Consider the following 12,233-nt stretch of genomic DNA (forward strand, 5'->3'; position numbering starts at 1 on the left):
AAGTGAGACTGTGGGATATGACACAAGCTCTCTTCATAGAAACTCTCCAAGATTTTACTCCCTGCACCTTCATCCTCCTTCTTAGGAAAGAGTTGTTGGAAGCTTTTAGAAGCGTAGACTGAAGCAAAATTGAGCTGCCCACACTTAATATTTCCAGGGCTGCTCTATGCTCAGATCAGTGAGTTGCATCCACTGTATGACATCCTCTGCTCCACTTTCAGTGGCTCTTAAGCCAATGCTGTTGTACATGACATACCCTCCAACTGAATAACTACTTCTGATATCTCCATTTTGGTGATGATGGAGTCAAAAGGAGCTAGTAGAGAACAAGTGAGGTACTTGAAGAACACTTCATCTTGAGAAGCCAGCAAGGACAACTCCTTTCTTTCAGAAATTCATGTAATATCTCCTTTGTCAGAAGCAGAGAGTTACAAAGAGTGGCAGGAGAAAAAAAGTTAGACAGCACTTTGAATCTAAACTCCATTGCTCTCTAGACATAAATTAAGTTGTAAACTCACCCAGCCAAAGAAATTAATTGAGGGAAATGTTGGCATTTCCAGACTGGAAAGGAAAACTGACATCCCATTGCATGTGTGTCATGTTTCAGCTAAGTAGCTCACTGTTAATAGTCAAAGCTGTAAAGTAGATATCCAGCTTGCCAGTAGAAAATGACAAATGTGCTTGCTTCACACTGGGATGTCATTTCAGTTGGGGTTTGCATTCAAAATTTCAAATACTGTTTCATTCCTCACTGGATCCCAGAGCCACCAGAAATATGTATCTTTTCAGTTGCCTCTGTAAAACCTAAGCAGTGGTAGAATGAAAGGCAAGCCTTTAAGCACTGCGTATCAGTGGCCTGTTTATGATCCCTTGAGCTCTTTCAGAAACCATCACTTGCCTCAGAGACAAATCATTTATCATCTGCATGGACAGTGATCATCTTGAAGGAAGGAAGAGGTCTTCAGAAATTGCCCTTGTCTTGGTCACAGTTACAGACTCAAAAATTCTGTTGGCTTTAAAGTACCAATGGAGAAAAGGGTAAATCTCCTACATATGTAGATTGGTTGTATTTTATCCACCTAAACCTTTGCTTTTCAGGCTGAGAAATTATTCTCATACAAATCTCAGGAGTTTTTAAGTGCTGAAGTATTTTATCCTGGAGGACACTAACATAATCAACTATAGCAAAAAAAAAAAAAAAAAAAAAACAACAAAACAACAAACAACTAAAAACCCAGAGGTCTCCAAACAGGGAGAAAGACAGGGACAGAGAGACACAAGATACCTGGAGGAAAACTGGTTATTAATAACTTCAAAACAAAGGAAATGAGATTATATTTATAATGAGATTATAAAAGCTCCATGAATCCAACCTATAGTTCAGAGGAAGATAAAGTCCTAAAATCATTCATGATATCTAACTTTCTGACAAGATCTCTGAGTAACATACATCTCTTCATCACTCTAATCAGTGTGGTCCTGATCCCTCAACAAGGAGCATTTCTAGCAGTAAGACACAAAGCAACATGACTGATGTATCTGGGCTGAAATTGCTCCAAGGGAGGTTTTAATTTTGGGGGTCCCCTGTGTGCACAGTACCCTTTCTAAACCATCTTTAAATGACAATGTTAACTCAGACAATCAAAACTTCTGACCACTTTTCCAGAATAACTTTTGCCTTTTCCTAATGTCTTCCAAACAATCACACTTCAGAAACAGCAAGGAGCACACTCAGTATTTTCTGTACTTTGCTCAAGGCAGTTAAACAGGTCATTATGGTAGGAGGGTTCTCTGAAGGCCTCATGGATGTGTAAAATGGCACATGATGTGCAAATGCTAGGGCTAACCCATGCCAATCAACTACATAGCACTGCTCAGAGATACAGACTTCATTCCTCAGTAGTGCAGGGGTACCTGCATGAAGCTGTCTTTGAAATACTCTGTTCTGTTTCTGCAAATGACTAATTAGCCCCACTTTCCTAACCTGACTGTAGGATCTCCTGTGCCACTTGTTACCCCTAGATCATCTCTCATTGCCTGGAGCATACATGGCCTAATTCAGGTAGGATAATGTTATCTCAAAGGAGAAAGGGATAATGTAAGGGATAATGTAAAGCCTTTTTAATGTCTCTTCATTTCAATGTACCTTGTGTCCTAATAACTGTAACAGACATCCAGCTGGGGGAGATGTGAAAAAGAAATAGAGTGAGTCAAACAGAAAAGGATGCACCTTTTTATGAGTAATTTGGAATATGTAAGTGAATATTACTCTAAGCCTTTAAGAGAAAGATTTGTGAAATGTTAGTGGAAACAGAGTATCTCTGCAAAGATCTCCAGGAGACTGGCAGAGGAAACGATTCATTATTTGGGATTTTATTGCAGGAACATAATGAAAAACCTGCAAACAGTTCAACAGCAGCAAGTCTAACAGCAGACCCCTAACTTCTTACTATTCAGCCATGAGCTGTCCATGGAGCATCTTAATTTACTGGAGAAATTTTTCAGAGTAGGAATTACTATGATGTGATTTGGGGCAGCAAGACTGAAGAGTGCGACAGACACTTATGGCTGTGCAAGTCTGACAGAGCAGCCTTGTCTCAGCTTAAATGCAACCTTTAAGGGATTTTTGAGAATACTGGGGGGCATTTTAAAATGTACTGTATCTACCCAGTAAAATGTGTGGGGAAAAAAAAAACAAAATTGTTAATTTAAACACTTTTGTAATATTAAAGCCTGTGAACTATCACACCACCCTGCACTGCAGGCAAAGTCTGAGGGAAGCAATTGACCAAGGGCATTAAAATATGTTGATGCCTGTAGTTAGCAATTTATCATATCCACCCCCTTGCTCTTTTTTTTTTTTTCTGGTGAAATGAGTGATGAACCTATTCCAAACCATCAATTCCCATGAAATGCATACCTCCAAGTAGGAACATGCTAAAGGATTTATAAAGAGCACATTGTATATACAAGAAACATTAAATACTCAGACTGACTGATTTGTATATTCATCAATGCTTGATTTAATTTATCAAGGGGAGAATACCAGGTTGCACTCATCAACAGAAAAAGTCAGGCTAGAGTCAAGCTAGTGGCTCAACCCCTGTTTTCATATTGCCTTTATTGCATTCCTTATTCTCTTGGGTTAGTTTTAAGAATACACTCCTTTTCTCTTTTAAAATGTTATCTGAAATGTTTAGGTGGACAAGTCACTCTGTGTTTGCACAGGACTCACACACTCAGTGAAGCTGCAAGTTGGTTAGTTTTACACCTTACTACAATAAAAGTGATATTTTTTTCCCCCCACAGCCCTGGAAAAGTCTGCCTAACATCTCTGCAAGCTGAATTATGGTGGAATTTGAGGATTTTAAGAGCAGATGTGAGGCTAATGCCTATACCATCTCCCAGCTGTGCCCATAGCCTGACATACATAGCCCATGGCACAAAGACCTGTGCACCTAAGTTCCATAGTAAGCTGTAAAAGTTTGTGTCATTTTTATTGCTGCCCATTATTTTTGACTGATATTTCTTTCCTTCATTTGGCCTCCAAATCTCTCTATTCTTTATGCAGCAACTCTTTCTACCAGCAGTCATGAAATCTTTCCTAATTCTGACCCTACTCCTCTGAACTGAGCCTGAGACTGTCAGCTCTGGATCAGTTCAGGAAATTCTTGCTAGGAGAAGGACTGAATATTTACACATCTCCCTGAATACCAGATATGGGCAGTATTTCTACAGACATCTTTCAGATGAAAGCCTCATGCATCTCTTTGGGCTTATTTTGTGATTTGGCTTCCACTCACTGCACAGAACAAGTCAGCAGTCATCTTCCTTAGTCATTTGCAAAATAACATGTCCCAGCTCAAAGATAGGCCTCCATCAGCCTAGTTTCCTGCACCTGTGTTTTCCACTGATTTTAATGACATTTCATAAGAGCAAAGCACTTCTGAATTTCATTCCACTTTGCATGAAGTATCTCCGTGAGAAGTTGTATAATTCCAAGCCTCATTTCAGACTGATTAAAAAATGCAATTCTGCTCTTTATGCAGCTTTATTGTCAAAAAAGCCTTTCTGAGATGTGTTTTCTTGCCTTTTCATATATAATTAATTATAAGGGAGGCTTGTTATTTAGAGGGTAAGATAATCTAATGCAAAGATGTCACATCTGTTAGATAAGGGGACAGTAAAATCTGAAGCATTCCCTGCAAGTGAGCTGAATGGCAATATTCAGTGATTCTTATGTAATTAAACAGTACATTGCTCAATCTAGTCAGGAGCATAGAAGAAGAAAAACATTGTTTAGGAGAGGCTGGATTGTTTTTACAGAGACTGATTCAACAAAGCACTTGAGTATGAGCTTCAGATTAAGCACACATTGAACTCTTCCTACTACTGCAAAAGACATCGAAGTGAGCGTGTGCATACTTCCCTTTCCCAGATTGTGTTAACTTCCTTCAGAGAAGAAACTTGCAGGGCCCACATCACTGAGTTTATCTCATAATCTTTAATGCATCTATCTTCACAATCCTTCTGTGATTATCTTCATTTTTTAAAAGCCAAACAGGGCGTTGAGGAATGAGAGAAAAATCATCATCAGGAAATTATTTTGCCTGTTTCTAGTAACGTGTAGGCACCTAATGTTCTTTGACAATTGTGTGAATGCCATCAGGAGAACACTGAATTATTTTAGCATATATGGGCCAAAAACCATAATCCTGAAATGTGTTTTGTAATGTATTGGAATCCCAGTGACTCCTAGAGTAGAATCATAGAATAATAGAATGGTCTGGATTGTAAGGGACCTCCACAGGTCATCTAGTCCAGTCCCCACTGCAGTTAACTGGGGCATCCTCAACTAGACCAGGTTGACCAGAGCACATGGTAAAACAGCTGAGCTTTCCTTTCCAGACAAAATTCACTTTTCCTTCTGCAGAGCAGGACATCTTAACCATGCATCTAACATATCCATGTTTACTAAGGTTATGGTAAACAAAACACTCCTAATAACTGAGCTTTCAGTCTTGACTGTCACTAAGGTATCCTTCAGGGAATGTCAAGTGTTTAGATGTCAAGTCTGAACTTGATTCAGAAATTTTGAAAGTTTTGTAAAATTCAAAGGAATTTTACACCAGGTAATATTATTCATGGATTAAGCCATCACATTGCCAAAGCATTTCATACTCCACTCCAACTGGTATCATGATATTGTTATTGGCTTGTTTCAGTGAAAGAAAAATAGATTAAAAAAAATAATGTAGAAGCTTTGGGGAAACAAATGTGTAACATTTGTTTAAAAATGCAGTATTGCAAATGAAGAAAAAAAAATTTCCCTCTGGAGTTGAAGAAATTTAACAAGATAAAAAATAAGTCAGGATGATTTTCAAAAATACTGTGGTCTCAGAGTGAAAATGGGCAAGAAAAGAAAAAAGACAGAGAGGAAAAATGTTGGGTTGATACATATGATATGAATTCATAGTTGATGAGTTAGTTCAACTCATCTAAATGAGTTCTTTTAATTAATTAATTCCAAAATTCCCCCTGCCTCAATCTTGGTCAAATTCCCTTATATGAATCACTCTTCCAAGGTAGTTGAAATCAATCAGAGTTCCACGGATAAGAGCACAGTGCTTTGGCTGAAAATTCTTAGGAATTTACTTTAAATGTCCAGCATTGCAACACTCTGCACTTTCCAATTTTGTTCTTGGTTCCGAGAAAGCTGCCAGAGGGCAGGAAAATGCATCTGACTTCCATTAGCCTTTTCAGTAGGACTGTCATAAATTTCTTTCCTATCCTCAGGATACACCAACAGGAAGACATACCTCTGTATGCACAAAGTAAAACTAATCTATTACACAGAAGAAAGGTAATTTTCTTCCAGTTCATTTGTCTGTGTGTATAATTAATTATATTGCAGACCAATGAGTTTGGCATGGAAGAAAAAGAAAAGAGTTGACTAAAAATAACATAACTGTGTTTTAAAAGCAGCTAAAAGTTTTAATTTCCTAATGAGCTCATTTAATCCAGGTAGATGGCTGTGCTCTTTGATAAACCAATTGAAAAAAGAAATTGCATTTGCAAAAAGCCTGTTTGCACAATCACACATAGAAGAAGATTATGTTCCAAGGAAAATATATGAAGCACATTGGAAGAAGAACCATGGTGCTGAGAACACAATAAAGCAAAATGATATTGGGAGTAAATACAAAATGCCTTGTGATGAAACACAGAATACAGAGTCCTGAAAAATGACCAGAATGATTATCTCCAGGGTTGCTGTTTCTTTCCAAGAAGTTTATTTTAGGGCTAGGAAATATTTACTTGCAGTTGCTGCCTTCCAGCACTGTTAAGAATTGAGACAGCAGAAAAATAATTAAAATATGTTGCAAGAATTATATGGCTAAACAGGCAGAGATGCTTGAGGCACTCCTCCTAGTTACTATTGTTATTATTATTATTATGATGACATAACTTACAGATCCTGTCAATCTAAGTGCTGTGATTATATTAGTCCTGATCAAGAAAAAGCATAGTTGAAATAAAGTAGGAATTGTAAAATGTGGGTTTTGTGGGAACATACTTTTTATTTGCAGAGAAATACCCCATGCCCTATTCAGCTGAAATTTCACTGGGGCAAGGGATCTGGGGAAGGTTTGGTAATATTTAACAGAAGAATTTTGCAACAAAGCTTCTTTGAAATGAAAAGTCAGACTGAATTCTGGGCCTATATTCTGCAGGTTTAAAATGTAACTTCAAAGGCTGAAATAGTTTGCATTTCTCTTCGCATTTTTAAATCTGTCCAAGTATAATATATTTCCTCCCTTTCTCCCCAGGGTTTCCTGGTTTTATTCTGGATCAGAAGAAAAGTAAATGTCACTATCTCAAAACTCTTCATCCTAACGTGTTTGTAAGAGGGCTGCTCAGTCCTTCCCTTTGGAAGATTGAGAGGATTAGACAGAGGAAGGGTATGGGTGAGGACAGGTTACAAGTACACACTGTGGGGCAATGGTAGAAACAGGACCAGAACTGGAAAAAAATCATGAATCCAGGTCCAGTGCTACAAGACTGCACCAGAACTGATGTGAACCAGGAAATAGCTTGCCCTCACCAGGGGAGAGCTCAAAGGTTTAAAGTGTCTGTCATATTTCAGAATAGTGCTATTGTGATTGGTCTCTTCTCCCAGGCAACCAGCACCAGAACAAGAGGACACAGTTTCAAGCTGTGCCAGAGGAGGTTTAGGCTTGAGGTGAGGAGAAAGTTCCTCATGGAGAGAGTTGTTAGAGGTTGGAATGTGCTGCCCAAGGAGGTGGTGGAGTCACCATCCCTGGAGGTGTTCAAGAGGGGATTGGACGTGGCACTTGGTGCCGTGGTTTAGTAGTCATGAGGTCTTGGGTGACAGGTTGGACTTTGATGATCCTTGAGGTCTTTTCCAACCTTGTTGATTCTGTGATTCTGTGATCACTAAGATCCAGATCTACCTTTCTCCTATTCCCTCACTTGTGTTTTAACAGCAACCTGTTCTGAAAATGGACACCCTCTTTCAAACCTTTTCTTGGAGCAATTCTCATACTGAGATCCATCAAATGTTTCCAGGCAAGTCAGCTGTATTGAATTCAGACTGATTTTGTTTTAAAACATACAAGGACACATTTGTATACTAAATGAATGGTGAAAACAGTGCCTTACACCGTGTCAAAACAAACAAAAACATCTATCTGTTGTGGAAATACATTGATATACAAGACAAAGTAAAGCAATACCTATTTTTTAATGTCAAGTGTCAGTCTTGACTACTTAAAGCACCTAAACACCCATAAAAAAAAAAAAAAGATCAGGTATATTCCTAATGGAAAAAAAAAATCAGTATTCAACAATACTCTCCCTTTATTTACTGCAGTTGCTTAATGGTCTTTCACTAAACCCAAACCCCAAACAAAACAGCAACCACAACCCTAAACAACCTATTAGAATAGCTCAAAAAAGTGAATGATTCCTGTCAGCTAAGTGATGGTCAGTGGGGTGGCACAGAACATCAGTTGAAGTAGAGACTCTTAATCACTTTCTTAACCTATTAAAATCACTTCCAGTTCTCCTGGACACCTTAGCATTAAGAAGCACTGGCATGACTATGCTTCTATCTGAATCCATGCCAAAAAGACCATCAGCTTCAGTAAGACAGAATACAGCTGGGAATAGATAATAGAGTGACAAGGCTCTTTTGCAGGCAACCATGAGCTCTCCCTGTGTGCACTCTGAACCTGGATGCTGAACAGTGACTGTATGCTCAAGCTAATAAGCCTTCCTGAAAGGCAGTGTCTTGCTTCAGGCTCACCTGTATGACCTTTCCTTAAAGCTGTTTAGCACTGCTTTTTCAGAGGTTTAGGATATAGACAAAGAACCCAGCATCTGTCTGGGAAAAAACAAAACAAAACAAAACAAAAACAAAAACAAAAACAAAAAAACACACAAACAGGTAGAGCATCCTAAGAGGTAACCATAGCCTCAGTTGTTTGAATAGGAGCCACTGGAGTGGCAAAACAAACCTGTCTTTTTGCTGTTCCATGGATCAGTAAATGATCAGGTTTTGGCATTCACTACAGTTTTAAACAAAGAGAAAGGATCTCAATGGAAATGAAATTAAGTCAGACTAAAACCTGATTTCAGCAGGGGAAGATAAACAGAGGCAAAGCAACAGTTCTGTTTGTTTAAAGGCAGTAGGGATGCAAAGGAAAATCCATTTGTCCAAAAAGGAAGGTCAAGAACTTGCAAAGAATATTTGCACTTCTCCTTTGTGTGTAGGGTTTGGCATGACTTTATGTAATTAGTACAGCATGTAGAATAAAGAAACTTTCAAAGAACTCTTAGTCTCCAACCTTTTTGAACTGGTTCAAAGCACTAAAGCTGATATTTGTTATATAGATGCACATTAGCTACATTTCCCAAAGATTAGTGGGCTGGGCAGCAGGGACATTGCTTTCTATTTTTACACCTGGTTTGGGCAGTAGTGATGGTTTTGTAGTTCAGTTTTCCAGTCTTGTGCTGGAACACAGCGAGTTCCACATGCAACACAACAACTCAGCCATCACACTGTGGATCTCAGGGTAAGGCAGGAGGTCCAGCTTCTTACACATTTCTGGGAGCTCTGCAACTGCAAATACTTTGTTAGTGCTTTGTGACCTAAATGATTTCAAATAAATGTGACCATACTGATGTTACCTGCCTATGGTGCTGACCCTAAACCCAGTGTTGTTGGTTCTAACAAATTATAAAGGTGTGATGGGTGTTTGCTTTTGTCTTTTTGTCCTCAGTGGAAAAAATGCGGAGTGAGGCTTTTAACCCAAGAGAGTTTTGAGAGAAATACATATCTTGGGAAGTGCCATTGCATGTGAAGATTTAACAGTGAGATCAAGGACTGAAATGTATTATACTGAGTGCAAACATATGCTCTTAGCAGGAAGATGAACATATCCATGGCCAGATGGAGCATCCACTGACATCTAAAATGTAACATTAATTGTCTCCCTCAAACCATGTGTGTGCAGCTTAAGGCAGAGCTGATTACTATCTTCTCTGGTTTGAAGTTTACTTCCCTGAGGTTTCTCAGTGTCTGTGACAGCCAATCTGAACTGGCTGCCTGATGCCAAAGGACATGACTCTGTAAAGGGAGCACCATGGCAGAGCATCGGTGTCACTTTGATTTACCTACAGGAGCTTCCTGCTGCCAACTGGCAGCAGGGTGTTATGCTCCTCTCCTCATTACTGCCCAAGGTCAGGATTTTGTGGGAGTGCACAATGTATTTGCCAGTTGTGGCTATGTCTGCCAGGTACTGGAATTACCCTATTGCTAATAGCAAGGGAAGGGTGAAGTCACTGCTTGAGAAGGAGAAACTTCATCCTTGCTCAGTGACTGGAGATGTATTGTGCCCACACTGGGGAAGGAAATTTCACAGATTGTCTGACTGCTTTCATCCCTTGGGCATCAACATGTAGACATGGAAATCATCAGGAATTACTGTGAGAAGATAAAAACCGGAAGGGAATTTGAGGAAGACAAAGGTAGTAAGGGACCATCTCAATCCATACATAAGTGAAGAGAAGCTAAACATGACCTCACACTGTGCATTTGCAGCCCAGAAAGAAAATCATATCCCGGGCTGCATCAAAAGAAGCATGACCAGCAGGTCAAGAGAAGCAATTCTCCCCCACTATTCCACTCTTGTAAGACCCCACCTGGAGTACTGTGTTAAACTCTGGGGCCCCCAGCATAAAAACTATGTGGAATTGTTGTAGCAAGTCCAGAGGGCTGCAAAGACGATCAGAGGGTGGAAGAACCTCTCCTGAGACATCAGGCTGACTGAATTGTAGTTTTCCAGCCTGGAGAAGAGAAGGCTTCAGGGACACTTTATAGTGGCCTTCCAAGTGTCCTAAAGAACTTTTATATGACATGGCAATAGAGCATTAATAATGGGTTATCAATACCAGTTACATCAGGTTGTTGACAGAGGCAGTTCGATCAAAGAAACTGCACCTGCACATTACAGGTGGAGGGTAGCAGGGCTCTTCCTCTCTAGCTGGGTTGCAAGTATCTCCCTTTTCTCTGTTCAGAAAATAGATACCTTTCAGTTGCCACATGGTCCAATGAGGTGCTCTTTCCTATCAGAAAATAATGCCCTTAACATCTAGGTAAAATCAATAGGTTTACTTAGTCACCATAGTTAAAGACCCAAATAACTACTGAATGTCTCCAGGTTTGCATGTTTAAGACAAGACAAATCATTGAGATATCATGAGGAAATCCTTCTCCTGAAAAGGTATCTCTAACTTATATTTCCAGAGTTGGAAACAGAAAAAAAATCTTTGACCCAGAAGTTTGGTACAAATATGAACTTCTTATTTACACTTCCTAATCGTGTACTTTCATAGTCATGCTGTATAAGACTCTGCTAAAACAGCCAACATCGCCCACTCCAGAGATGGTTGCATTTCACAGGTGAGGGAAGCAATCTGCTTGCAATATCTGTAGAGAACTTGCTGAACTTCTGTAAGCTTTATTATTAGTGATTCAATCCATGTCAGAGAAAAAAGGGCATCCAAATGGCACTTAAGATGGAATAAGGAGCCCTTCATAAAGCTATTAAGAAATTAATAATTACAGGAAGACAGATGTAATTACTTCCAGAAGATCAATGCAGCTTTTAATGAAGAAGAATTTCAAGACCCTAAATACAAACTGAGATATGAAACTTGTGAGGCTTTCCCACATACCCCTGCTGGGTAAATATGATCAGGGAACAAAGGAATTCTGATGTTGCAATGAAAAAAAGTTATTCTGGGATCCTACAGAAAACTTTGAAGAAGTTGGTTTGAGCTGCAAAATCATGTCTTCTTTCATGTATGACTGTGCTTGATATTTACAAATGGTCCCAGTAAGAAAACCATTGGTGTGCTCACTGCAAGTGGGGCAAATGGTAGGAAAAATTGCCTCCTGTTCAAAACAGTTTCTGTTTTTCAATGGAGATGAAAAATCTTAAAGGCTCCTTGAGACTTTAGGAATTGTGACAGAATCCTTCTCACTTACCCTGCAGAAATCTGTATGTAATGGCATGATAGAGAGGGCAAATCATCATGACTCCTTGTCTGTGGCTGAAGGGTAGGAGACAATGAGCAACTTGAATGTTGAGTGTCTGTGTTAGAGTTTCAGCTTGGTGAAGGAGAAGCAAGGAGAATGTCATCACTCCTTTGTGTTCCTTTATTTGAATCTCCTGGGTTTAGAAGAGACAAACAAAACCTGATTGAAAGAACAATTCCATTGGGCAGGAGCTTTTCTTTACCTCTTTGTCTGCTGTGTATGCAACTATACAAATAGGAACAATAGTAGCTAACTGCTGTATATAGTGAGGAATTGTATGGGAACAGAAGTATAGAGGAAACCAAATGGAAGCAGAAAGTCTGTGCATCATTTAAAATAAACCTATGAAACCCAACCCCTCCACTTAGGTCCAGCAACCAAGCAGATGACCTTCACACGGGCAAATACACATTACAGTGTTATCAAAGTTCTGAAGAAGAAAGAAAAAGTCCCAAACCAAGCAAACCCAGAGTATCATAAAATCAGAGCAAGGGGGAATAAGCTGTTGCTTAAAATTCTAGGGCCTTAAGAAACAGCTGAAACTGGTGATACGTAGAAGGACTGTAAGCATCAGTAGAGAAAAAAGGCAAACACAGAATGAAAATGT

The sequence above is a fragment of the Indicator indicator genome, chromosome 7 (assembly GCF_027791375.1).
Source record: "Indicator indicator isolate 239-I01 chromosome 7, UM_Iind_1.1, whole genome shotgun sequence".
NCBI classification, from domain to species: Eukaryota; Metazoa; Chordata; class Aves; order Piciformes; family Indicatoridae; genus Indicator; species Indicator indicator.